This window comes from Myiozetetes cayanensis, unplaced genomic scaffold (genome assembly GCF_022539395.1).
Source record: "Myiozetetes cayanensis isolate MyiCay16 unplaced genomic scaffold, myiCay2020 scf9, whole genome shotgun sequence".
Classification (NCBI taxonomy): domain Eukaryota; kingdom Metazoa; phylum Chordata; class Aves; order Passeriformes; family Tyrannidae; genus Myiozetetes; species Myiozetetes cayanensis.
Window position 1 is genome coordinate 27,177,312 of NW_026088185.1, and position 23,465 is coordinate 27,200,776.

Sequence of the window (23,465 nt, forward strand, 5' to 3'; positions counted from 1 at the left end):
TGTGTGTGGGTTAAGGGGGAGGCTGGGGGTGTGAGAGGATCACATAACACTGCGTTCTCCTGGAAGTCCCAAGCAGCAAGAAGGAAGAATAAAGGTGGTGGTTTTGTGACTAACAGTCACCCTGCAGCCCCTTACTGCTCTGATTCACCCTTCACAGGGAAGATGCATATGGGGTATACACTGCATATGGTAGCCAAGCATTGCCAAAGGCCTTCCTGGTGCAGAGACGAAGGTACCTCACAGACTTTCACACAGGTACCATCCTGACTCCTTAGACACAAGCCCAAATGATCACCCTCCATGAGACCCAGAAAGAGAAAGGTGTTCTTTCCAAGGCTGCTCCTATCAGCTGTGTTTAGCATTTGTAAAGACCAGAGAATCCAAGTGACTAAATCTCATGTTCAAAACAGAGAATTAAATCCCCAAACTCTAGTTTGGGCCAGTAGGATGAAAGCTAAGTATCTAAGTGATCTCTGGAAGTGGATGGAGCCCCCTTATGCTGAATGGAGAGACTCTACATTTCTCACAAGGACTCCTAGACTTGCCAGGCACGAGTGTCTGCTAGAGCTCAGTCCACTCCCTTCCTTGGCAAAGGCAAGGAGTGAGTGCCATACCTAAAGGACAGCAAGATTGGGCAGGGGATATGGGGTTAGCCTGAGATTCATAAGGGCAAGATAGAGCTGGGATGGTGGGGCATCAGTCTTTAGTAATAAGCCAGGCAGGAACCAAACAGGCTGAACACATAGGAAGAGGTCTTGGTAAAGCAAGATAGAACCATATAAGTTACAGCCCAGACTGTCTGCTCCGTAGTGCATCTGGATTCCCCACATGTGGCAAACCATTCAGGCAGCACAGCCACCTTGATCGGGACAGGAATGAAGAGGTTTGTTATTCCCTGAAGGTTAAGACACCTCAGGCATCTCACCACGTGACACACCAACAGACATCTTCCATCTGAGGGGTAGACTGAGGTAGTGTGTTGCCTGGAAGCCAATCTTGGAAACGTGCTGGGAGCTCGGTTCATCCCTTGCTTAGAGTGGCTCAAATTAGCATACTTTCCCCGCATTAATGAAACTATCTTTAATCTAATCCCAGAGAGGGAAGGCAGAGCTGCTCCTGTGGTTCACTGCTGAATGGAGAACATCATTATTTCCATCCTTCATAACTGCTAAAAATAAAAATTAAAACTAGTTCTCAAAGTGTGGCTGTTCACAGGCACTTCTCACCCGGTCTTGTCATGGTGGGGCTGGAGTTCCCCTTCTCCACGGCTCTGGAGGAGCCCACAGGTGACAGCAGAGAAACGTGAGGATCAGGATTTTCTGTGATCATAGGTTATAACATAATCTGTCAAGAAAGAGAGAATTATATGATGTGAGAGCCAGTCACTGAGTAGGTAACACGGCTCCTGGTAGTGCCAAAGGGCTCCTGTGAGAAAGTGCTGTTAATAAAAGATGCCATGGCCTGTCAGGTTGGTCTGTGATCAGGTCACAGCCATGGGACTAAAAACCACCATGTACTTTTGGTACTGTGCTTTCAGAGTAGGTATAAAGAGAAAACAGCTCTTGCTGTAGTGAGAGCTGAGAATAAAGCTGCCCTTGCCCAAGGCAGGGAGCTGCATACAGCAAGGCCTGAAGAGAAAGCGAGGCCCATGTGAGGGAGGCTCTACATGTATGAGCGTGAGAGCAAGGGGGTAGAGAAGAAAGCACAGAGGCAGGGGCAGAAGCAGTCAGGAGAAGAGCAAGAAAGCAGAGGAACAGAAATGACAGGGGAGGATCTGTCTGTGGCTGCTTCCTTCATCAAGAGATGGGTCAGCACTGAGAAGGCAATTGACTTTTAGTCTTCATGATTCTTTTCAGGTGGACGTTCACTGCCAGGGCTCATAGTGCTGACCCCCACTGTAGCAGGTCAGCTATAGTGATGCCAGGCATGGGTTGTCAGTGGCCACTCTGCCCCTGCCTGCTCAAGTGACAGCACAGACCACACAAGGGGGGGTTGCATCCCTCTGTTAATCAGGGGGATGCCTCAAACCAACCAGCAGGTGAGGGCACCCCTCTGCCTGCAGGAGAACTGAGGCCCATTTCCCCAGCGGGTGTGGAAGGTGCCAGTGCTCAGGAGCACTGCCAGGCAGCAGGGACCTGCTGCTACTCTGCCAGGGCAGGATTTTCCAGAAGATGTGTGTGGGATGGCAAAAGTCACTTTCAGGGAAGGACCATCTGGGAGAAACCTCCTGTGGGCACAGTGGGACAGGCAGAGTGAGGGACAGAGAGCAGTAGCTAGAGGCAGGTTTGCAGAGTGGAGAAGCCAGAGAAGACAGAGAACAGCCAGAGCAGGCTGTGAGACAGAAGGAGACAGAGACTTTTCAGAGGCTGCACAGAGTTTGCTGACACATAGGCAAATTTACTGGATTAAGTGGAGGAAGATGGGAATTTTGTTTCCAAATAATTAATTTTAATATTTGTCACCCAACAGAGCTGACTTTTCTTTCTCTAAAATGTGATTTTTTGGTCTAAGAGAACACTTTAGACACAGGAAGTCCCCTTGATACTTCCAGGAGAGCTCAGAGTAAAGGTGCACACAGATGCAGCTGATGCCCAGGGGGGTTTGCAATGGGGTGTGGTGCCTTGGCTGGGGTGAGAGGGAGCCTCAGAAATCAGCGATTTCCATTTCACCTCACGCCTGCAGGGCAGCTGTAGCAATCTCATAACAGCTATCTGGGGCAGCAGCACCTTTCCTCCCTGTCACTCCATTCTTGGAAGGACCTCCTCTTTCCTAATGAACTCTTCTGAACTTGCCCGTTCCCCCCACGTCACTACCCTGAGGCTTGTACACAGCACGTCAGGTAGCTAAAGCCTAATTTCCCTGAGCACCCTGGCCAGCTGCTGCCCGAGTCATGACCTGTGAAGGGGCACTGGCTGTGCTGAGGCACAGCCTGCTTCCCGCTGCTCAGGGATGCTTGAAGCAGGAAAAAAAGTAGTGGTCTCTCTAAAACACCAGATAATTTGTACCTGGCCTGTAACCAGGAAACACTGTTTCTCCCTCCTTTTCCCTGTTCTTGTGCTCCATTCCTCATGGCACACAAGCAACAGCGTCATAGTTTCAGCTCACATGCCTGCGTTTGTCAGGCCATTGACACCCCCATAATATAAGGGATGTCAGCTCCCAAGTAACACAGCCACAAGCATGTTCTAAGCAGTCTGCTGGAGGAGAGCACCAGATGGAGACAGAAGAAAAAAATCTCAGTTAATATGCTTATGGTTGATACCCTTAAGATCACCTTCCAGCACATACTTGAAGACCCACTGCATATACAGACTATTTAGCCGCGGTCTTACCAACAAAGTCACCAACAAAGAAACACTGGGAACTCCAGCAACATGAAAGAGTTTGCCCTCCCACCACCTCAGAGCCGTAAGTACAGTCTATAGCTACAGCAGGTGATGCCAGGTATGGAAACCAGCAAATGTCACAGAAGTGTGAGGGAATGCTGAGAAGTAAATGCTGATTTCTCACATGGTAACCCAGCTCTGGGTCCTAATTCACTGTCTCCTGAAGGTACACAACAGTCCTAAGGCATCCTTTGCTCTCTTCCAGTTAGACCAAGCAGTGAATTGCCAGTTCTTTGTTGCTCCACAGTGTATGTGAGCACTGTGGGTTGAGGCTACACACCTTCATTTACCCAGCTGGGTACTTCCAGGCAATCCTGTCCATGCTTCCCCAAAGCTCAGGCTTTATTCTAGTTCAGCAATCCTCCAGGCCAAATAGTAAAACAGAGCTTAGTGTTGGCTGCTACTGTGGCACATCATTGCTCCTCAGTCACATTGTCTGTGCAGCACTTGCCTGTTCCCTGGCTCAGGGACGGAAAAGCTCCTAGCAGTTACGAACCTCACGCCTTAAGTGAGCATAAGACTAAAGCAATGTGTGCTCAGCTTATTTTCTACCATGTGATTCTGTTTAATCATCTTCTCCACTACTCTGATAAGTGCCTGCTTGGACACTTGCCACTAACCTCAATTTTCCTGCAAAATCCCCCCAAGAACTTATTTCTCAAGGATTAAAGCTGACGGATAAATTATTCCCTCCCAAACACATCAGGACCGTTCTGCCTGGCTGACCTTCCCAGCAAAGCACCAGATAAAGTGTCAGGAGGATGAAGCAGGCAGGCACAGGATAAGTAGCTCACTGCTGACGAAAAGCACTGTGGAGAAGACCAGTAATGTTCAAGGACTCCAGGGACATCAGGACAGGGGATCACAGAGCTTCACAAGGCCTCAGGAAAAGAGGCCACCAAATCTGGCAGGGCTGAGTAGGTTTACTGTTGCTGCTTTGCAAAGTTCACTGTAGCAAGATTTGCTCAACAGACTTACCAAAGAGGGAAATCTGTTCCATGAAATGGTGGAGAGCAGCTTGCTATTGTCTGGCCTCTCCTGCCTTGATCAGAGGCATCAAATGAGACTGGTACATTTTCCACTTTCCACTTTCACACCATCTCAGTCACAAGCAAATTAACTTCTGATTCACAGCCATCACACCAAACTCCTGCTTCGAGGGGAAGGGAGTAACGGGAGATACCTTACTCCATCTTGAAATATGAGATCAAAATAACCTTCAGGTTTTATTCTAATTTCTCTGCATCAGGTTTTGCAAAATGCACCACTGAACAGAGGTTAGTTTATTCTGGAGTACAATCTCCCTTTTATTTCAGAGATCTAACCAGCCAGATGGATGCAAACAGCACATTTCAAAGAGCTGTACAAAGGATTTTAGCAAGCTACAATACTGCTGTGAGTTTTTTGCTATCTGATACAGCAAACCTCATGGACGCAGCATGATCTGTCTACTGCCACGTCATGCACATCACTTCAGCTGCTTAGCAGAACACCAGCAGTCTCAAGGGATAGAATGCCAGATACATTTATTTTTTTCAAGTTAAAGGTTAACAAGAAAAATAAAGGTGCCTTGGCTGTATTTTCTTTTCTATCTGTTCTCTTAACCACAGCTGTGCTGTAGAAACTGGTTGATGCAGCAGGATGATAAGGTGACTGCAGTTCTATTTCTTGGGAGTTTGGAGGTTTTTTTGTCTGCTATAGCAGCTGAAACAGGAACAGGGCTTATATAGTGCCTGTTAATTGCAGCAGAAGAGGTACAGCCACAGTAGTTCTCTAAGCCAGTACCATTTCCTGGGTTTCTTTTCCTTCCTAGAGTAAATAGCTGAATGTAGCTTTCCTTGAGTTTACAGTATTAGCACTGCTTTCATTGTCTGCTCCACAGTACAAATCAGGATTGCTAATAAGAGGAACAATTGCCATATTGATTCCAAAAACAGGTAATAAAGAGAAAACAATAACCTTTTCAGTCTGCTCACTGTATTTATTGTCCCTGAAATCTCAGAGACAGCTTGGCATGGGGAACCTCTGAAGACCCAGTGCATCCCAGGGTCGAGGGGTTGCTGAGAGCACAGGCAGTGGCATTAAATTCTGCTGTGTTAAAGCTGCTTGCCTTGTCACACGATACTGTCTCTTCTCATTCTCTTCTCAGGATTTTTTTCCTGCTTCCCCAACTCTTCCTCCATTCCACTGCACTGAACACAAGCTAACACAACCCATCCATGGCTGCTGCTTGACACACATCATTCTGCAGCTTCACCAGCATCACCACTGCCTCCAGAAAAACACCTGGCCGTGGCCAGTGTCAGGGCTGGCTGGTCAGAGCAGCCCAAATGTCCACATGTGCCAGCCAGATGTACCAGAGAAGAATCTGTCCGCAGTTATCTGTTGGTCACCATAGGAACATCCTGCTAGCACAGTTCCACCAGGGAGAGTGTAGGAATCACCAGAACTTCATGTGAACTTCTATTTTGGTTATACTGGATTCAAAATAGTGTCATGGCAGTGGGAAAGCTATTCACAAAATTTTATGGACTCACTTAAGGCCTTAAGCGTTCTTGTCTCTCTGTGGGATTTTTAAGCTATTTGGGAGCTGCAGTTTATTGACCTGAAAGGTTTCACCTGAGAAACCACAGTGCTCCACACACCTGTGCACTTGGTAGCAGTGCCTTTGATGATTTTTTTCTGGCTGCTCTCTTAGTCTGAGCAGCTTCTCCTTCTTGTGTCACAGCATGGTTTTCTTCTTGTGTTCCTCCTTCAGAAAGGCTGTGATGACATGATGCTTCCAGCCTACGTCCAAGGGCAGGCACTCCAGCGCACTAATTTCAGGCAGCATACTTTCAAGGTGACCTGTGTTCCCTCTTGATTCCTTGTTTGTACCCCCTTTTACCACTCAATCTCTTGGAAAATACTGCTCCAACAGCCCTGCTGACAATGAAGCAGCGGGACCGGAGCTTGAGAGGATTAGCATTCATTTTGCAGCTAAGGAAGGCTGAGTATGGTGGTTCTGTGCAAATGTTCCTGGAGACCCAGTGCTGACACCCTCATCAAGTGTCCAAGTTGGACCTGCTTGGCATAATCAGATGTGAAGCATCTCAGGACATGGCAGTACCCACCAACTGCCATCACCTTTTTTCAACACCCTGGTTGACCACAAAGCTGCTTTGAATGATTCCTTCTCAGGAAGAAGAAGGTCCCATTTGCAATGAAGTCCTCTCGAGGGCCAGATCACCCGTGGCACCTGCGAACCTGCAGGTGACATCTGATTGATAGGTCCTGCCCTTGTCTGTAACACTGTGAACCACTCTGCTCCCCTCTCACAGCTGGAGGAACAGCCCACAGGATTATAACCAAGCAGAGCCAATGCTGAGGCTTGAGTTAGCTGCTGTGCACGTAAAAAGCCAAGTCACACTTAATGGGAAAAAACAAATCTGTTTTTTACCATCATCATTTAACTCATGGCTTAATCTTGTGATCTGCAGGGTCTGAGTCATACTGCTGAATTTTTTTCATGGTGGAAATAATCCTAGCTGAACTAGCAATACATGACCAACAGGCACCACAGCATTTCCCCTGTCCTGTTACATTGCTTCCACCAGTCCCAGGAACAGAACAGAAAGCCAGTCCTATACAGTTGGATCCTTCATGGTTGCTGAAGGTATTCCTAATTCCTTGTTCTAAGATTGCCCCAAGAGTCTCAGCCTAATCCTTAAAATGCATAAGGCATAGGAAATAATTCACACCTTAATTCTAGGAGTAAGTTGTATGTCAAAAGTTTCTGCTCCCTTCCTTGTACCAGGAAGACATTATTTTGCAGCACAGCCACAAGCCTCAAACTTTGAGTGCACTAGTGGCTTACTGTATTGGTCTTTCCAATAAGGCAATAAACCCTGGCTCTCATCTCATTAGAGACAAAAAAATCCCCCAACCTAATCCTATTGATCTCAGTTTATTAACTTTGCAGTGGAACCCACTCCAGCACTCCCCAAAGCCAATGGTAGGTGGATGAGCAGAGTTCTTCCATGCCAGCAATGTCACAACTCATCTGTGAGATCAGAAAGAGGCCTGGGTGAGGAAGGAGGCGTTCGGGAGGGTGAGGGAGATGGATGATCTCATTCTATGCCTTGTTTGGTCACATCCCAAAGCTGTCAGGCGCTTTGGCATACTGCTGGCAGAGGCAGGACTGGTGTGAGGAAATGTGGGTGACAGTAGCATCAGCGGTCCTGGCCAGGCAGGGGTGGCCACAGGCAGGCACACCTCCCTTTCCTCTGAGTGTGGGCATACTTATCTTCTGCAGAAAAGCTGGGAGGACTGTACCTGCCAGCTGTCTCAGCTGAGGGATGTGTCCTCAGAAGGTCCAGTGCAGCATGTTGCCTGCTACCACTCAGTGGGAGTCCTGACAGGGAACTGGTGCAGCTGGCCAGGCTCTGCCTCTGCATCAGTCCCAGGGAACATCACAAGCTTTTCCCTACCTACCAAGGAGAATTTATTTTCTTCTTTTTTGCAGATTTCCAACTCCTCCCACAGGCCTCTCTAAACAACACGCTCCTTTTCAGATGCTGATGCTTTTCAGCTGATTAAACTGTGGGCCAGACCACGAGCTGGGTGTAAATCAGTATTGCTTGTCAATGCTAATTTACACCCGCTGAGAATTTCCCTTCCTTCACCATTTAGCAGAATTATATGACATGTCTTTTATCTTTCCTTGCAGTTTAGCCTGCCATTCCCCTTTCCTGGCCCCTGAGCCTCCTGCTTTGCTCTGAACTCCCTGGAGGTTTGCAGGATAAGTTGCTTATTTGCAATGTAAAGTGTCTCTCAGAGCCACAGCCCCGTGCAAACAAATCCAAGAGAAGCACATTTATCCTTACTCGTGCAGCAAATGCAGCCCCATCTTTTCCTGGCAGCAGTCCCCTAAGAATATGCTGCCAGGATATGCTGCATATAACTTGCTAAGGGAAGAAATATGTCCTTATGGCCACTACACAACGCAGGACTTCTCTGGGGAGATGCAGGGGATGGAGAATGAAAGATCTCCCTGATCCTGCAGAGATCCCGAGCTCTCGCCTTTCTCACTAAAGCTGAAGGTGATGGCTCACCACCCAGCTCAGCACCCTGCAGATCCTGTCAATAGGCACAATACCATTAATGACTTCTTGTTGCTATGGTGATATTGATGGATAGTCCCTGGCATTGGTGGGAATCCTGGGAAAGATAGGGAGAAAATAATAAAAAAAAATAAAGTGGGTCAAAAAATCCCCCAGGAAAACATGAATTTGCCTAAAAATGGCCATTTATGTGACATCCTTGACGAATTCAGTGGCACTTCACACTTCCTGACTCCTCCAGCCTCTCACAAGAACAACAAGGTGTTCTCCAGAGCCCCTGCAAACACTCCTGCTCGCAGCAGGGCTCTGGTGCAGAGGTGCACTGCTGCAAGTGGATTTCATCACCAGCAGATAGTTTTGCAGCTTCACTCACCCTGGCAATTCAATTCACATACAGAGTAAAAATCTTGGCTCCAGTGAAATCACCTGGACCTGTGCCAGTGGGCACAGAGCCAGGATTTCCCCCAGCTCTCAGGATGCCTTATCGCAAGTGACAATTTCATTCAGCTGCCACGATAGCCACTGGGAACCCCCTGCCTCTCCAGAGCTGTTTCAAGCGTGGAAAAGCCTCTTGCACAGTCTTTTGCTCTATTTCCCTGAGGCTCAGCGCTGTGCACTCTTCTCTCACAGCTTCCTACCCTGCAGTGTGCAGTTTAGAATAATCTTCCACCCTTCCCCCGAGCTGGGTGACCGCTGGCAAGGACAGGCTGCGCTCCAGTCACTTTTGGGCCCCTTCACTTTGCACAAGTGTTCTTAGGATTTGGGGCACAGGAACCATCTTCCTATAAAACACCAGTCCTCTCTTTGACCTTGCTTTCTCTGGGAAAGCATCCCCAATTCGTGTTGGTGACACATTAATGAAGAAGTGACAATGCCCCACTGGGACTCTGTCTTCCTCCGCACATGCTATTTATCTAAGCTCACGCACGAGTACACAAACTGTAAGATGCCCTGTTTTGGGGAAGATTTTAGTATTATCATCAAATTTCAGAATATGCTTTTTGCCCTAGCAGAGACTCTTTTCTGCTGTGTTTTACGTCTAGGAGTCGTCTTACACAGATACAAACTTACTAGAGATCCTTTTATTCCCAACAGTGGTATTGCTCCAGGCACAATGGGCACTCTTAATCCAGAAAGTTTTTATTGGTTTGGATCTGTTATTAAGGAAGAAGTGTATCCACAAGGGAGCAGTATCTACAGCAGTACTGTTACACAGACAGTTTTGCCAGTAAATGCCCCAGTGTAGATCAGATCCAATGGATGTGTCAGCTTTTCCATCTATTTGTGTGTTCAGATCCTTTGCCTCCATGTGAAATCAAGAACTGGAAAGAAAATTACCCTGCTCCTCTCTTTTGCATCTTTTGATAAACGTAGTTCTAATGGACTACAGAGTCTGAAAACACTTTACATCAGGAACAGATCCCAAGAGAAAAATTCAGTTAGTTTCTTTATGTTACATGTAGCTGTTGATCAAATTTATTGGGCAAGGTTCCTAAGCACATGGAGGCTGGACCAGCACTGACAGAGGCCCTCTCTTGTATAGCAACCCTTTGATCAGACGTCAGCATCATTTCTTTGCTTGTGTTTCATACTCTTGAATGCTCCAGTAAATTCCCAGTTGACTATCAGAGGCAAAGGCTGCTCTTTCAAGTTGGATTTGCAGCTCTTCCCTTTCCCTCCATTTCAATTAGCTATGGAAATTATTTGGATTTTTTTTCTATCTCCTCTTGCCTGCCTGTCTGTATTAGAAGCTTTAGGAACACTGATGGCTGGAGGAGACTTCAGTTGATGTCTTCCCTGCAGGAAATGTTGTGACTTGCAATTAGCAAGTCTAACTGCTCTGCTTGACCTGCTGCTTGCCAGGATGGAGAGCACAGGCTGAGCTGCAGCATCCTGCCTTTCCCCCAGCCAGGAGTGAGGGGATGGGGGAGCTGTGAGTGCTACCAGTGGAAGAAAGGAGGTACCACCACAAACAGGTAGGGATGGATGAGGGCAGGAACTAGTTTATTGCATGGGAGGTAGAGGTGGCAATAGGAAAGTAAAAGCTTCTTGAAATAGGATCTCTGCCTGTGGGGAACTGCTGTTGTGCTGCGTTTGCAGCTATTATTTTTCTGCTAACAACTCTGTGACTGCAGAGACATGGCAGGTGGTGAACTGCCCACAGCAGCTCAGGGCTGAGCGGAAATGGGATTTGGACTGGGCTGGAGCTCTGAGTTCCTCCATTTGGAGACAACAGGATAAAGGCCTTCAGGCACCAATCCCAGAACTTTGAGAGGAGCACACATTCCAGAGGGCTACTTGCCAGGTGTGATTTGCCTTAAACAGCTGGTCACCAAAGGTTTCTCAGATCACTATATCAAAACTTAAAAATGCACCAGATGCATTCAAGATAGGAGAATCAATCTGGACTGTCTTTGACACCAGCTGGGCATTAACTGCCAGGTGACCCCAGAGGGACAGGATTTGGAGAGATCATACTGGAGGCAATAGAGATCCGTGGGATTTCTCACCACACGCAAGTGTCCCCCAGACGCATCATGTCATGCATCGTTTACTGGAGATGTTTTTAAAGCCACCATTAAGAAACAAATTCTAAGACTGATTAATACCAACACGTGTGCTCTTGGGATGTTCCTAACCACAACCACGTATTTTAACTTACCAGTATTGCCAAGGGACTCTATCTTTTTGGTTCTCTGCCAGATCCTATGCTATAGTGAAAGGTGATGGAGGAGGAGGCAGGACATGCCCCTTTGTTCAGAGCCAGCTGTAAGAAAATGGTTTTGTTTGCTCAAACGCGCTGGATCCCTTGTGCAAGCTGCATCATCTTGCAGTGCAGGTTAGCCACTGCACACGTAACACTGGGAAGAAAATTTAAGAATAAATGCAGAGTTCTGCAGCTCTTTCTAAGCAATTGAGGGAGAAGGACAGTAAATCAGATCCTCTCTCCATGTGCTACTACATCACATGATATTAAGTGTGATGAAGGCTCACCCTGGATCCAGAGTCACAGGACACTCCATGTCCCTTCATATGCCACTCTGTTGCTGTAGGGTCTGCAGTTGGTAGTTTAGGTATCATTACTTCCACACCACTTTGCAAAACATTCCAAGTGTCTCATGAAGGTCTCTACATTCTTGTTAACCTTTTTTTTTTTTTTTGTAACTGAGAAAAAATAAGGTACAGATCATAACAGGTGAAGAGAGCCACTGCATGCACATTTATTTTACCAAAGCAGTGCTAAAAGCTGAAATAAGAGCATCACAGCAGAGCTGTAGGCAAACAACCATCTTTTTTCCTAAGTTGGCTCCTGCATAGCACCAAAAGTGTGTAGCCCTTGTGATTGTCACAAACTACCCACGCCTACTCAAAGCTGAACACTCCACAGCAAGAGACAAAACCACTCTATAGATACAACTTTATACTACCAATCAAAAAAGAGGAAATATTGTCCATGCAAACACCCAATCTCTTATAGGAAACATTAATCCTTTATAAACACATTTTTTAAGGAGTGCTCTGAGAAGATAAGGTGGGGATGCTGCAGCCAACATGATGGTAAGAACCTCACGCAACACAGCATCTCAGGAAAGGCTTTAATCTCAACCTCATAAGTACTGTCCATCAACAATTCCTGCATGTAGCCATAACACCTCAGAAAGTTTAATTACCACTTAAGAAATGGAAGACTAAATGAGCTATGCGACCTTTCCCACCCCAGATCCTGTAGGTCAGCATTATTTAAGACAACTGGGAGCCTGGAAAGCTAAACATTAGTGTTGGCAGATGAACAGATGGATGGATTGCTGCCAACACAATCCATCTTCCCACTTGCCTCCGTAGGACTGGGTGACATTCAAAGCTAACTACTTCCCTATGCAGAGAGAAATGCACACGATGCAATGAGCAGGCTTTAAATAGGGCTCATCAGCTGGCAGGACCAGTGGCCAAATGCTTTATGGTTGCTGTTTGATGTTGCAGGCAAGGCTGTAAAAAAGAGGCACCAGGCTGTGACAGGAGTGGGGACTGGAGTGACCACAGTGGATTAGCTGTAAGCCAACCTCTGAGCAAGTTGCACAAATGCTGTCATTTTTCCTTTGTGCATAAATGCTCTAAATCTAATTAACCTTTTAATCAGAGCAGATAAAATTGTGGTTTTATCATCAAAGGGGATGTTTTATCTACAGTTACATGAAAAATTTCCATCTCTGCTCAACTTGGATTTTTTTTTTTTTTTGCTCGAGGCTCTATGAGTAAATTTCCCAAGCACTGAAAAACAGAAAAGAGTAAAGTAGGAAATTTCTCAACACAGCCAGTTGTGCAGATATCAGCTCGCCTGATGCCAGATGGGACTCAGGCCAGAGCTTTCAGATCCAGCTCAAATACCTGTTGCCTGAGCACAGAGGATGCTCCTGCTCCCTGACTGGGGAGGGCCCAACAGGAGCTGTGATATCCTGTGCCAGTATGAATCAAGTCACCCTCCCGGATGGAGAGGGCACTGAAGCCCACAGACACCACACAACCAGGACTTTCTGGCATTCAGCAAGGATTAAAAAAAAAAGTAAAATAATCTCCTACATCTACTAGCTGTAGCAGGCTGTACTGTCAGCTACTAGACTAGATGAATTTTCTATTTTTTTAGAAATATTTAGATATATTTTTCTAAATAATTTCTAAATTTCTATTCTACAAATAACTCTAATATGTACCTTTGTGCCTACAGTACCCAAAGAACAAAGACTGCAGTCTGACTAATCTACAGTATCACCCAGATCAGACTGTATGTTGAGGGTTTTTTTCACAATGGTTGAAGTCTTCTGGATTTTCTGCATTTGCTGGCATCGGTACCACTGATAAAGTCACCCAGCACAGCCATGAGCAGAAATAACCCCATCAAGATCTAAACCTGGGACTCCAGGCAAATGAAGCTTCCTGACTAACCCACTGCAGCATCTGCTTCACTGAACTTGCCTGTGTAATCTGAACCAAAAAACCACTTAGTTCCATTTACTATTGTCCATATGCCACCCCTAAATATACTTGCTTATTAGCATTTATGCAACTTTCAGTACAAAATCCATATGGCTCCTTTCAGCAACCAGCAACTGCAAGAAGGATAAGTTGCAAACTGAGTCTGGAGACGGAGCTTCTGAAGATTTCTTTCTGAGCACCATGCAACATTTGTTGCAGATAGACAGTGATGGAAGTTGTTACAACCTCCACCAGATGGACCACAGGTTTTTTTTTTTCTTTTCTGCATGAAGCTAAAATAGATTTCTTTTATGTGAAATGTCTACTAGTGATCCCTCTGGAACAGAACTTGGGTAGCAGAGCAGATTCAAGCCTAGGCTGTGGAATACCAGAGGCTCTAATTACTTTGATCAGCCTCGTCTGGAACTTCCACCCTTGCTCCTGCCACCCACTGGCCTAGGAGCTGCATTTAAGCTCTTGCCCTGGCCCTTCCTTGGGTTAGGCTGTGTGTGTGCTGGTTTTGACCTGCTCAGCCTGACTTCTTGGGTTATCGGAGCTGTGCTGGAGCTACAGATTTCTCTGGGGCCTGTTGGCTGAACAAAGACACATTCACAGGGCCCTCTCTGCTCTCCCAGTTTAGATGCAGTGGGACTGTGCCCCTTGTTCAAGGTTCCTGTCTCAACCTGCCCTGCTGTGGCTTCTACCTCACCTCCCTTCCCAGAGATGGCCATCCTAACTCGCTTCCTGACAAGGAATTCTCCAAGCCCTTGTGGTTGGTAAGTATTACTTTCCTCAGCTAAACAGAAGAAAGAAATGTTCGCATGGAACAATAAGAGTAGAAAATGAAGAGTTTTCAAAGGTCTCATGCAACAACCACTGCTGGGAGACCTTCCAAGATGTAGAGTCAAAGCAACTCAAGCCTGTCACGCGTGGCCTCCTGACTAGCAAACCAACTTAGAGCCTTTGAATGTTAACAATTTGCTTCAACAGATGAAGGGTAAATATGTGTTTGTTGACACTGCCCGAATCACAGGAATAAAACATGGCAGGCAATAACTACTTCTACTTTAACCATCAAGACTTGCAAGACCATTAAACTTTCATATCCACTGAAAGAAGAAGGCTACATGCCTGTAAGAGACCACAGTCAGAGAAGTAAATCAGGGGCTTCATGATGCTGTTACTCCCAGATGATGGGTTCTTAACTCCAAAATTGTTGTATCCCTTGTGGGCACATGCTGTGTTAGACTTAATCTTGACAGATAGCAAGGAATTGATCACAGGAATAAAACATAACCCGTTGCTTAGTTACCAATGATCAGTACACAGTTACATTTGATGTGTGCAAACAGAACCCAGTGCAAACCAATTATCCATCATTAGAACTCTAAAATGTCAACTTCAGAGAGCTGAAAACAACTGTGAGCCAGGTAATAAAGGGAAATTTGAGTAGAAAAATAAAAATGGTAATTGGGAGCTTTTTTTTCCCCTAAATGTTCAAATAGCCACAACCCTGTGGCTAAGTAAATATATAGTTTTGAAAAAGAATAGGATTCTTATTTTTGGGAAAGTGAAAGCAAGCATGTTACGTCTGTAAACACTGGGAAAATAAAAAGTAGTAAATAAAAATGACAAGCTAAGAATTGACCAAAACTGATAAGGTGGAAAAAAGACATAGGGAGAATTAAAGAGCTTCAGGATTAATGATGGCAATAAGGAACTGAAATATGTTAGGTCCTAAAAACAGCATGGTGTCATTCCAAAAATGAAATGGGGGCTGTGATGATTAGTGGGAATGGCTTGGGCATGGGAAACAGCCTTATGTCTATGTGAGGCTGACTTGAAGAGCCGGCAGTTACAATGGTTGCAGGGATCTGCGAATTCGCCTCCCACTTCTTGAAACACAGATATATGGATATTGCTGTTTAATACACTGTGGGAAGGACACTCCTATTTCTCACAATTAGGTGCTATTCTCTCATGCTCCATCCCCAAAGATCAAATCATTAAACCTCCCGCAAGTGTGACCTTCCTTTATCAAGGTCAGTCTTTCGTTAATCAATCAAACTGAGCCTCGGTGCCAGATCTGTGGATAAAGTGCTGAGCTTGGATGCCTCACCAGCAGCACATTCATGAGAGTGTGCACCACAGAGGTGCTGACAGGTTAGATACTATGGGCTACCCGTGCACTGAATTTATCACCGTGGCTGTAAACAATTCATTCTTAGCATTGCTTGTGTCCAGCCTCTTTCCTCCTCAGCAGTTCATCTTCCCACTGCTGAAATACACAATAGCAAAAGCAGCTACAGAGATTTCTGCTTTCCTTGCATGTGCTGTAAAGTGCAGCTCTGCTATATCTGATCATGTCCTCATGCCAATGTAAGTCCTCTGAATACAGGAATAATCAGAGCTGGATGTAGCCATGGTAGAAACGGGTTTGGGCTGAAGGGTCTGCTTCTCTCCAGTAAAAACTGAATGTCCTGTGTACAGGAGGGATAAGGACTATAAGTGCTAAACCTTCTAAAAGATCTGTGCTGGAGAAATACCCTCTGTCCTGAGTAACCTGCAGTTTACAGAGAAGAGAAAGGAGGAAGTAGGTCCTTCTCACCTCTTTATGCAATGCAGCGCAACATAATAAAAATAAATTCTATAGGAGGCATATAGCACCTTTCTGCCTTTGACTCCCTTATGAGATTGGTTTCTATTTACCCAGAAAAGCAGAAGCAAAAAACAGAATAAGCAGTTTTGACATTGATAACGAACAGAGAGAAGCGTGTTCATGCCTATGCAAGAGACGTACAGAAAATGCTACAAGTGCTTCAGTGCCAGAAAGTATTTTCTGTTGTTGAGTTTGAATAGAAGCTGAGGGAAAGACAGGTTCCAGCAGTCACCAGACCAGCTCAGTGTTTGCTGTGGGAGCTCTTGAACTGTGAAGAAGTTTATCAGCAGCCCGGACAGGATGTCTGCAGTTCTGAGAGATGCTGCTTGTGTGTGCATTAACAGGTGCGCATGTGTCACATGCACAGATATCTGATCCATGTAGGTGCTTTCTAAATGGGACTGGTTCATAAACACCACAATCTGCCTGCTCTGGAGAAATATTAGAAACTGTTAGAGGCACAGGAACAATTTCATGAGAGTGAGTCTGTGTAAAAGATGGGAAGTGCCTCTCTCAGCTGCTGTGGCGTCCAGCCCATCTGTCTGAAGGGTTACACTCTGCACTGGGGGTCAGCATGCAGCAGCTGAGTTCATTTCTGTAGATGCAAAGCCATCTTCCCAGTGTAAAGACAGAGCTCTGGGACCTCCTGAGAGATGGGGGAGTTCTGTTGCCTCTTCTGCCCACTGTAGATCCACCCCAAATTATCACTGTCTGCTACTAATCTCTTGTTTACTATCAAGGCCCTCAGGTATGTAAACCTGGACCAAATGGAAAAGGCCACAGGAAATAAGGGGCTTACCTCATCATATCCCAGCTGGCAGCACTGCTGAGATCATGGTGGAAAACTTGATTTATTAAAATTGATGAAGGAACTGGCTAGTCTTGAATAATTCATTTTGTATCAGCTGCTGCTGAGGTAATAGGAGCTCAGCAAGATCCTCTTTAGCACTGCACAGTGCCTAAAGTCTTTAAACAAGATGAAGTCAAAGATTCTCTAGTTAAAGATTGAAGGGTTTTCTCCATGTGAAGTGAGGCCCTGATTCCTGTTGCTGAGGTCCAGCTGCGAAAATCACCAAGGTCTCTCAAGTGGAAGCCAGCCTGCTAACATCACTGATATTTGCCAGGGCATGAAGCATTCTGCCTCAGCCATCAACTTCTGCACAACATAATGGCTCAATTCCTCACAATTCTTACTGAAATCAGGTTTAGTTTTAGATATTTTCCATAAGCTAGCGATGTCTACGGGTGTTGGCTTGCTTTTCTGATCATTATGTATGAAAATAAATCAGCCAGAAAGGCAAAGAAGTAGGCACTACCATCTGAATATGCAGATCTTAAGGTCCAACCTCTGCTGCTGCTCAGGGCTTTTGTCAGCACCAGCAGAATCGAATTACCCACACACAGACTGGGCAGTGTCAGGGCTGGATTTTGGAAGCATGTCAGAAGCCCTGGAACAGAATCCTGCTAACTTAATCTGGTGCCACTTGATGAAACCAGGGCTGTTTTTCAACTCTGCTGAAGTCAATGGTAAAACCTTTGATAAATGTGTAAAAGCAGCAGCAAAATCAGGCACTGTAATTAGATGGCTGATACTGCTCTTCCTGTACGTCCTCCTGCAGAGGTCAGAGGAATTGTAATTAATAAAGAGGAAAAACAGATAAATGGAATGAATGTGGTCCTGCCTCCCAGCTGCTGATACGGGGTCTCCTAATGCAGTCACAACACTCTCCACTATCCACAGCTTAAGACCCTCCCTGAAGTCCATCCCTTCCTCTCTTCCCAGCTGGTGATGATGGAAACTGGCCCGCAGGCCAGTACTGTTCTCAGCTCCAGCTCTGGTTTGCACTGCCATCCTTAGTCCCCCACCAGGCACCTGGGAATTTGTGAGGTGCTGATAGCACAGCACCTCTGGATCATTAAGACAGCTGGACAAGACAGCCTTTGACTCAAGATCCTGATGAATATAGAGAGATCCTGATGCCTTGTTGATTTCTTCCAGCCAGATTTTATTTCCAGATGCCATTTCTGCCGCAGCTCGAGCAGATGATTTTAGCCAGGCCTCAATGTCTGAAGTATTCTGGTAGAAGCACTCTGCAGTACCACTGGCATCATGAGATGTTTGACCTAGCCACAGAAGACTGCCAGTTTCCTCCCCTCTCCAAAAATACTGCTTCATCAATCACTTGTGAGAGTGTTTTAAAAATTAAAGGCAACTCCCCTTGCCTTGAAATGCAGGCAGCACTTTCTCCTCTTGATGCCTGTTAATAGCCTCTCTGCTGGAGGTCACAGGACACTGATTTACACTCTTGAGCTTTTTGTGGACATAGCTTAATTTGGAGAAGCCACAAACTGAAGTTGTGACTTTTCACCCCTGAGTGTGTGAATGAAGCAAATTCTGCAACTCTCAGAGCTGTGGAGTGGGAGATGCTGTGAACAGACAGTAACCTGGTAACATATGAGACTGACGTCTGGTCCTCTATCTCACCAGACAAGACACTTCAACTCCTGTGTTTCATGTCTGCTATCTGTAAGAGGAGAAAATAAAACTAACTTCCAGCATCTGCAAGAACTCTCCTTGCATTCTCTGAGCACCAGGAAAAGTCAGGTAAGGTTTTGTAAAACCGAAGTATAATTACTTGGAATTAACTAAACTCTGAGACCTGTGTCACAGCATCACAGCTTCAAGCCACTGCCTAAGCACAAGCTGGAAAGACTCCAGCTACCTCAAGGGACATGGTGCCTTCCCCTCTGAAGCAGTAAGGAAATGCAGGTATGTGGGCAAGGACAGGACTGTGGTATCAGAAGACCAGTCCGTGACCCATATGTGCCTCTTTTTACACACCACCAGCATCACTCTGTGTGTGGCTGTGTCTTTGCAGCTGCTTTTGGCCTTCATCATTGTTTTCTTCTCCTTTTCCTTCTTTCTTTCTTTTTTTTTCTTTTTTTTTTTTTTTTAAATTTTAAACAGACATCTGTTATCCTCTGGAAAGGGCATCTGACTAGTGATGATGCACAGTTGCTCTGGGAGCTGGTTTAGGAGGCACAGTGCCCCTCTGACCTGCCAGACAACAGCAGTTGCTACGTGGCTTCCTTTGCTTTGGTCCTTCAGGAGACCAGCTGGTATTTACAGCATTTTCCCTAAGCAAGGCATCATCCCTGAGATACATTCAGGTGAGAGTGCTTCAGGGAATTCCAGCTGGGAGGAGAGAGTAAAAAATTCTATAACTAAAAAAAACCCCAACCACAAAACACCACAGTACCAAAACCACAAAACCCCAAATCCTGGAGGACATGCTGTTTCCTTTCAAGTGATTCTGTGAGGCAGGGACTGTAAGAGAAGGAGGGAAGCAGGAGTTTTACCAGTTCCAATACAATCCCATTTTTTCCAGGAAGATATTAAAAGTCCATGTCAATGCAAACCATTTTGGGGAAGGGTGGAGGCTGAAGCCTGTTTAAACATTCACATGGTTTCAGCTGGGATAGAGTTAATTTCTCCACTTAAACAGTGAAAAAATGTTAGAGAAGGGCACCAAGCAGCCTAATTCTTATTCCAGGTGGAAAGGAAGGCAAATGAAGAGACATTTGTTACCCTGGGTACCTGTGAGGGAGGCAAGGATCTTTCTCCCAGTTCTGCCCTCGGTGGTGTTTTGCTGAAGGAACGCTCAGTGCCCAGCCAAGTGTGAAACCTGGCTTTGTCTACACAGCAAAAAGAATCAACAAAAAAAGTTAAATGCTTTTTTATTTTCTCTAAGGATATAGTGGAACTAAGCCAGAAGTGTGTATTTGTACTGCTTTGTCTAAGGCAACATAAGCATCTTCTCTGGTGAATCATTAGGTCCCCAAAGCTTTTGCTCCTCCTAAATGAATGCCAAGAATCCTGAGGAAATGCTGCCAGGTACAAGGGCACTGTGACACTGCTGGGCTAATGCATGATAGGTGTCCAAGGCTTAGGGTCTGCAGGATTCTGCCCCAAGCTCCCTAGGATGATGAGATTTGGGATCTAATCCTCAGTATCTGACTTTTCACAGTGTCCCAATTTACCTCAGTTTTTCTGCTGAGTGCTGTTTTTTAGTCTTACATAGAGGCTTTTCCTAATATTTCGACCAGTATGTTTCAGGAAGCTGGTTAGAAAAGTCCCTCACTGTTCAGGAGCCAACATGAGCAGGATGTTGGCAGGTAGGTGCACAGGATAGCTCTGTAGGCAAAGGAAGAGAGAAGATTGTTGCCACCATGATGCTATGGACAAGTCATGCACAGCAAGGTTTGGAAATTAAACTTCTGCAAGATGGAGATAAAGAGGGCAGGGGCAAACCCACTCAGATATATCTGAGGCTTCCTTGCAGCTACAGCAACCACACTGACATGTACTAGATTAAGACAAGGCTCAAGTGTTTTGATGTTAATTGCCTGGCTGCTTTAATTGGATATAGCCTTCTAAGTCCTAAGTCAGCTGTGTGACAAGACAAACTGATATTTACCTCTTCACTGCTTTATCTTGGCTTGCCCAAAGCTGCAGGGTCAGTACACATGTTCTCCTGTATTAGAACTGTCCACAGAGCTGACGGATTTTTTTGCAATTGAAGTTAAGTAACATTTTACATCTGAAGGAACTGTTCAGACTCCAATTTTAAGCAAAGCTACTCTGGCCTAGGTTCAGTTTCTGCTCCAAGGAACGCCTCCAAGGCTCTGATAACCATCAGCAGCAAAAACAGATAATTACTGAGCTGCTGGGCTACTCAGTGGCAGTGCAATGACTGCACTTAGATACCCAATGGCCTCTGATTGATGATGTGACACCTCCATCACTCACACAAATGCAGTCAGTGTCCCTCTGGACTTGCTGAGGGGCACAGCAGCCTCATGCTGTAAAGATATGTGGAGCTGGAGTATTTAGTTATCACAAAGCAGTGTTTTCACCATGGCTGAGGACAAGGAAGTTTTCTAAGATGAGTCTTGAAACACCAGGCTTCCTGCTGCAGTCCATGCCATCAGGCTGGAATGTGGAGAGATGCAGTGCTGCTGAGTTTAACTTTTGTTTTTCTCCTTTGGTTCTTTCCTATCCAAGATAATGTAGCATAAGAACACCACTGGGGACAGAAAACTCCCCTGCTGCTTCTGAGCACTGCCCTGCCCCATGAGCTGACTTGGTTAGGTGAAGCACCAGGTCTGCAGCCAGGCCCAGAGAGCCACCAGAGGCAGGAGCAGCAGGCTGTGTGGGGCAGAGTCAGCACGAGGTTCCAGGCTAGGGCTGGCTGTGCACTTGCACCAGTTCACTGGTACACCCAGCCTGGCTCCAGGGGTGTCTCTGAGTTTGTGGAGCAAATTCTTGCTAAAGGGGCTGCAGATTGTCTAACAGTCGCCCCTGTTAGAACACTGTCTCAGCCTCCTAATCTCAGCCTCTGGTAGGTCTTTGTACTGAGAGAACTCAGGCTCAGTTCCTCATCCCCATTACAGCTTCAACGACATAAAAGCAGAGGAAAAAAGACATTAAATACTCTGCATCAAGGAGTACTGGGTCTTTCTCCAAAGAAAGTGGAGGAGGATCCCTCAGTAGGGTGTAGTCCCACACAACAAGCTTTGCTGTCATGTTCCCTCACTGGGAGGGAGAATGTGAGGATAAGTCTCCATGCTGCTCCTCCTCCTGCTGCCCCCCCCCCAGCTACCTTGTGCTGATCACCCATGCTCTGCAGGTACGTGAAGACAAGGGCAAGAGGCTGCCACTGCCTTAGAAAGGCTTCCTGGGTAGGTGAGTGCTCAGAGGAGCACTGCTGGGAGACACCTCTGACTGCAGCTCTCCTCTGTTGCAGGACAACTCCCCTCCGTGAGGACCATCCCCTGTGCTGGGCACAGAAGTGGGTTCATCAGCATCCAATGATCACAAACCCATCACCGCAGAAAGGAAGCCGGGAGACCTGGACTATTGCCCAGGGAGAAGCAGTACCACAGGCTTGAGTTTATCCTCATTTACATGCATGTACACAACCTGCTCAGAAGCAAGCAAAGGTACCTGATTTTGGCTACTGCTGGAGTGAGGAGGACACTGCATGGGGTACAGAGCTACCAGAAGAAGCTACAATGAAATCAGCCACCTCTTCAAACCATTTACTGCATCACGAGGCAGGATGAATCAATAATATGTATCGAGCTGGGAAAGTTAATCTGCATCCAGAGCATCATAACAAATTAAAAGGAAATAAAATCAGTACAATTCCACTGGCTCCCATTACTATCACAGTGGAGAGTAATTAAAATCCATGGGCCAAATTCAACGCTGGAAGATCTCTCCTGAAGCCAAAGGCACCATACAAGGGCATTGCTTTTTCCAGATGCTTTGTGTTTCAAACAGCACCAGGAATGGCAAAATGGGCACATAGGATAGGGCAGGGTTAGAGTAGAATCTATTTGGGAGCCAGGCATTCAGCTCCTTGCTGTTCCTCATCTGGAGTCATGCTGCATGCCTGCTGCTTTGGTGTTTGATGCACTGAATCTCAAAAGCTTCAGGCATTTGTATGAGGGAACTCCTCTCTCCTCCCCACTTGTAAGTGCAGCCACCCCTCCTACATGCTCTCTTAGTTCCTACAGAAACCCCTTTCCTACCACAGAGCACCTTCTGCTATCCTGTTGCCTGACAAGGCTCTTAACTCATCTTTCTGTGCTTTCCTATAAACTCCTCATCTTTGACCCAATACACATATCCCTGATGAAGAAGCTGAAGGAAGGCTGTCAACTATCACCTGCCCCAGAACCACAGCCACTTGCAGTCCCATTACAGCTCTGCTCCAGCCCTGTGTTAATTATGAGCTGGAGCTGTGCTATAAAGCAGGAATTCAATTTTAGGCAGCACCTGCTGCCTAAACCTTGGTACCTTGTCCCTCCAGAGGCCCCCACTGCCCCACAGCCAAGGCTCTGTGAGCTCAGCCCAGCACCTTATTCTTGTTCAGTGGAAGGAGAATGTGTGAAGCACAGGATGCACATCCCTCATCACCACACATAATTATCACTGTGTCCAAATAACCAGCGTGAGGTGGGGACACAGCCACCACACCGGCACCCACCGAGGCAAGTGATGGTGACAGCCAGCGGGACTGGGGATGTGAATGCAAAGTTGGATTCACAGGGCTCAGGGCTGGAAACTGCCATTAAAGGAGGGAGGCAATGGATAGAACAAATCTATTTGGGGAAGTCTTATAGCCCGTGTGGAGCAAAAGATCAGATGTCAGCACGCTTGTCCAGCTTTCACCTCTATGAACCTCCTATCTCCTGTGACCACACCCTGTGCGTGGCTTCCACCTGTGGAAGCTGTGCCACTGTCAGCAGGATTACGCAGCTACTAAACACTATGTGTGG

General features: G+C 46.2%; 1 protein-coding gene across 3 annotated transcripts in view; it reads right to left on the minus strand.

Moving 5' to 3' along the window:
• Window positions 1–23,465, minus strand: part of LOC126652701 (uncharacterized) — a 45,420-nt gene that overhangs the window by 14,211 nt on the left and 7,744 nt on the right. For 2 of the 3 annotated variants that reach the window (XM_050339747.1, XM_050339746.1), the window contains exon 2: window positions 1,227–1,344. The exons of the other annotated variant lie outside the window; for it this stretch is intronic. The gene's annotated coding sequence lies outside the window, so the exon portion shown is untranslated. The remainder of the gene's footprint in view (window positions 1–1,226; window positions 1,345–23,465) is intronic. 3 annotated transcript variants of the gene reach the window in all.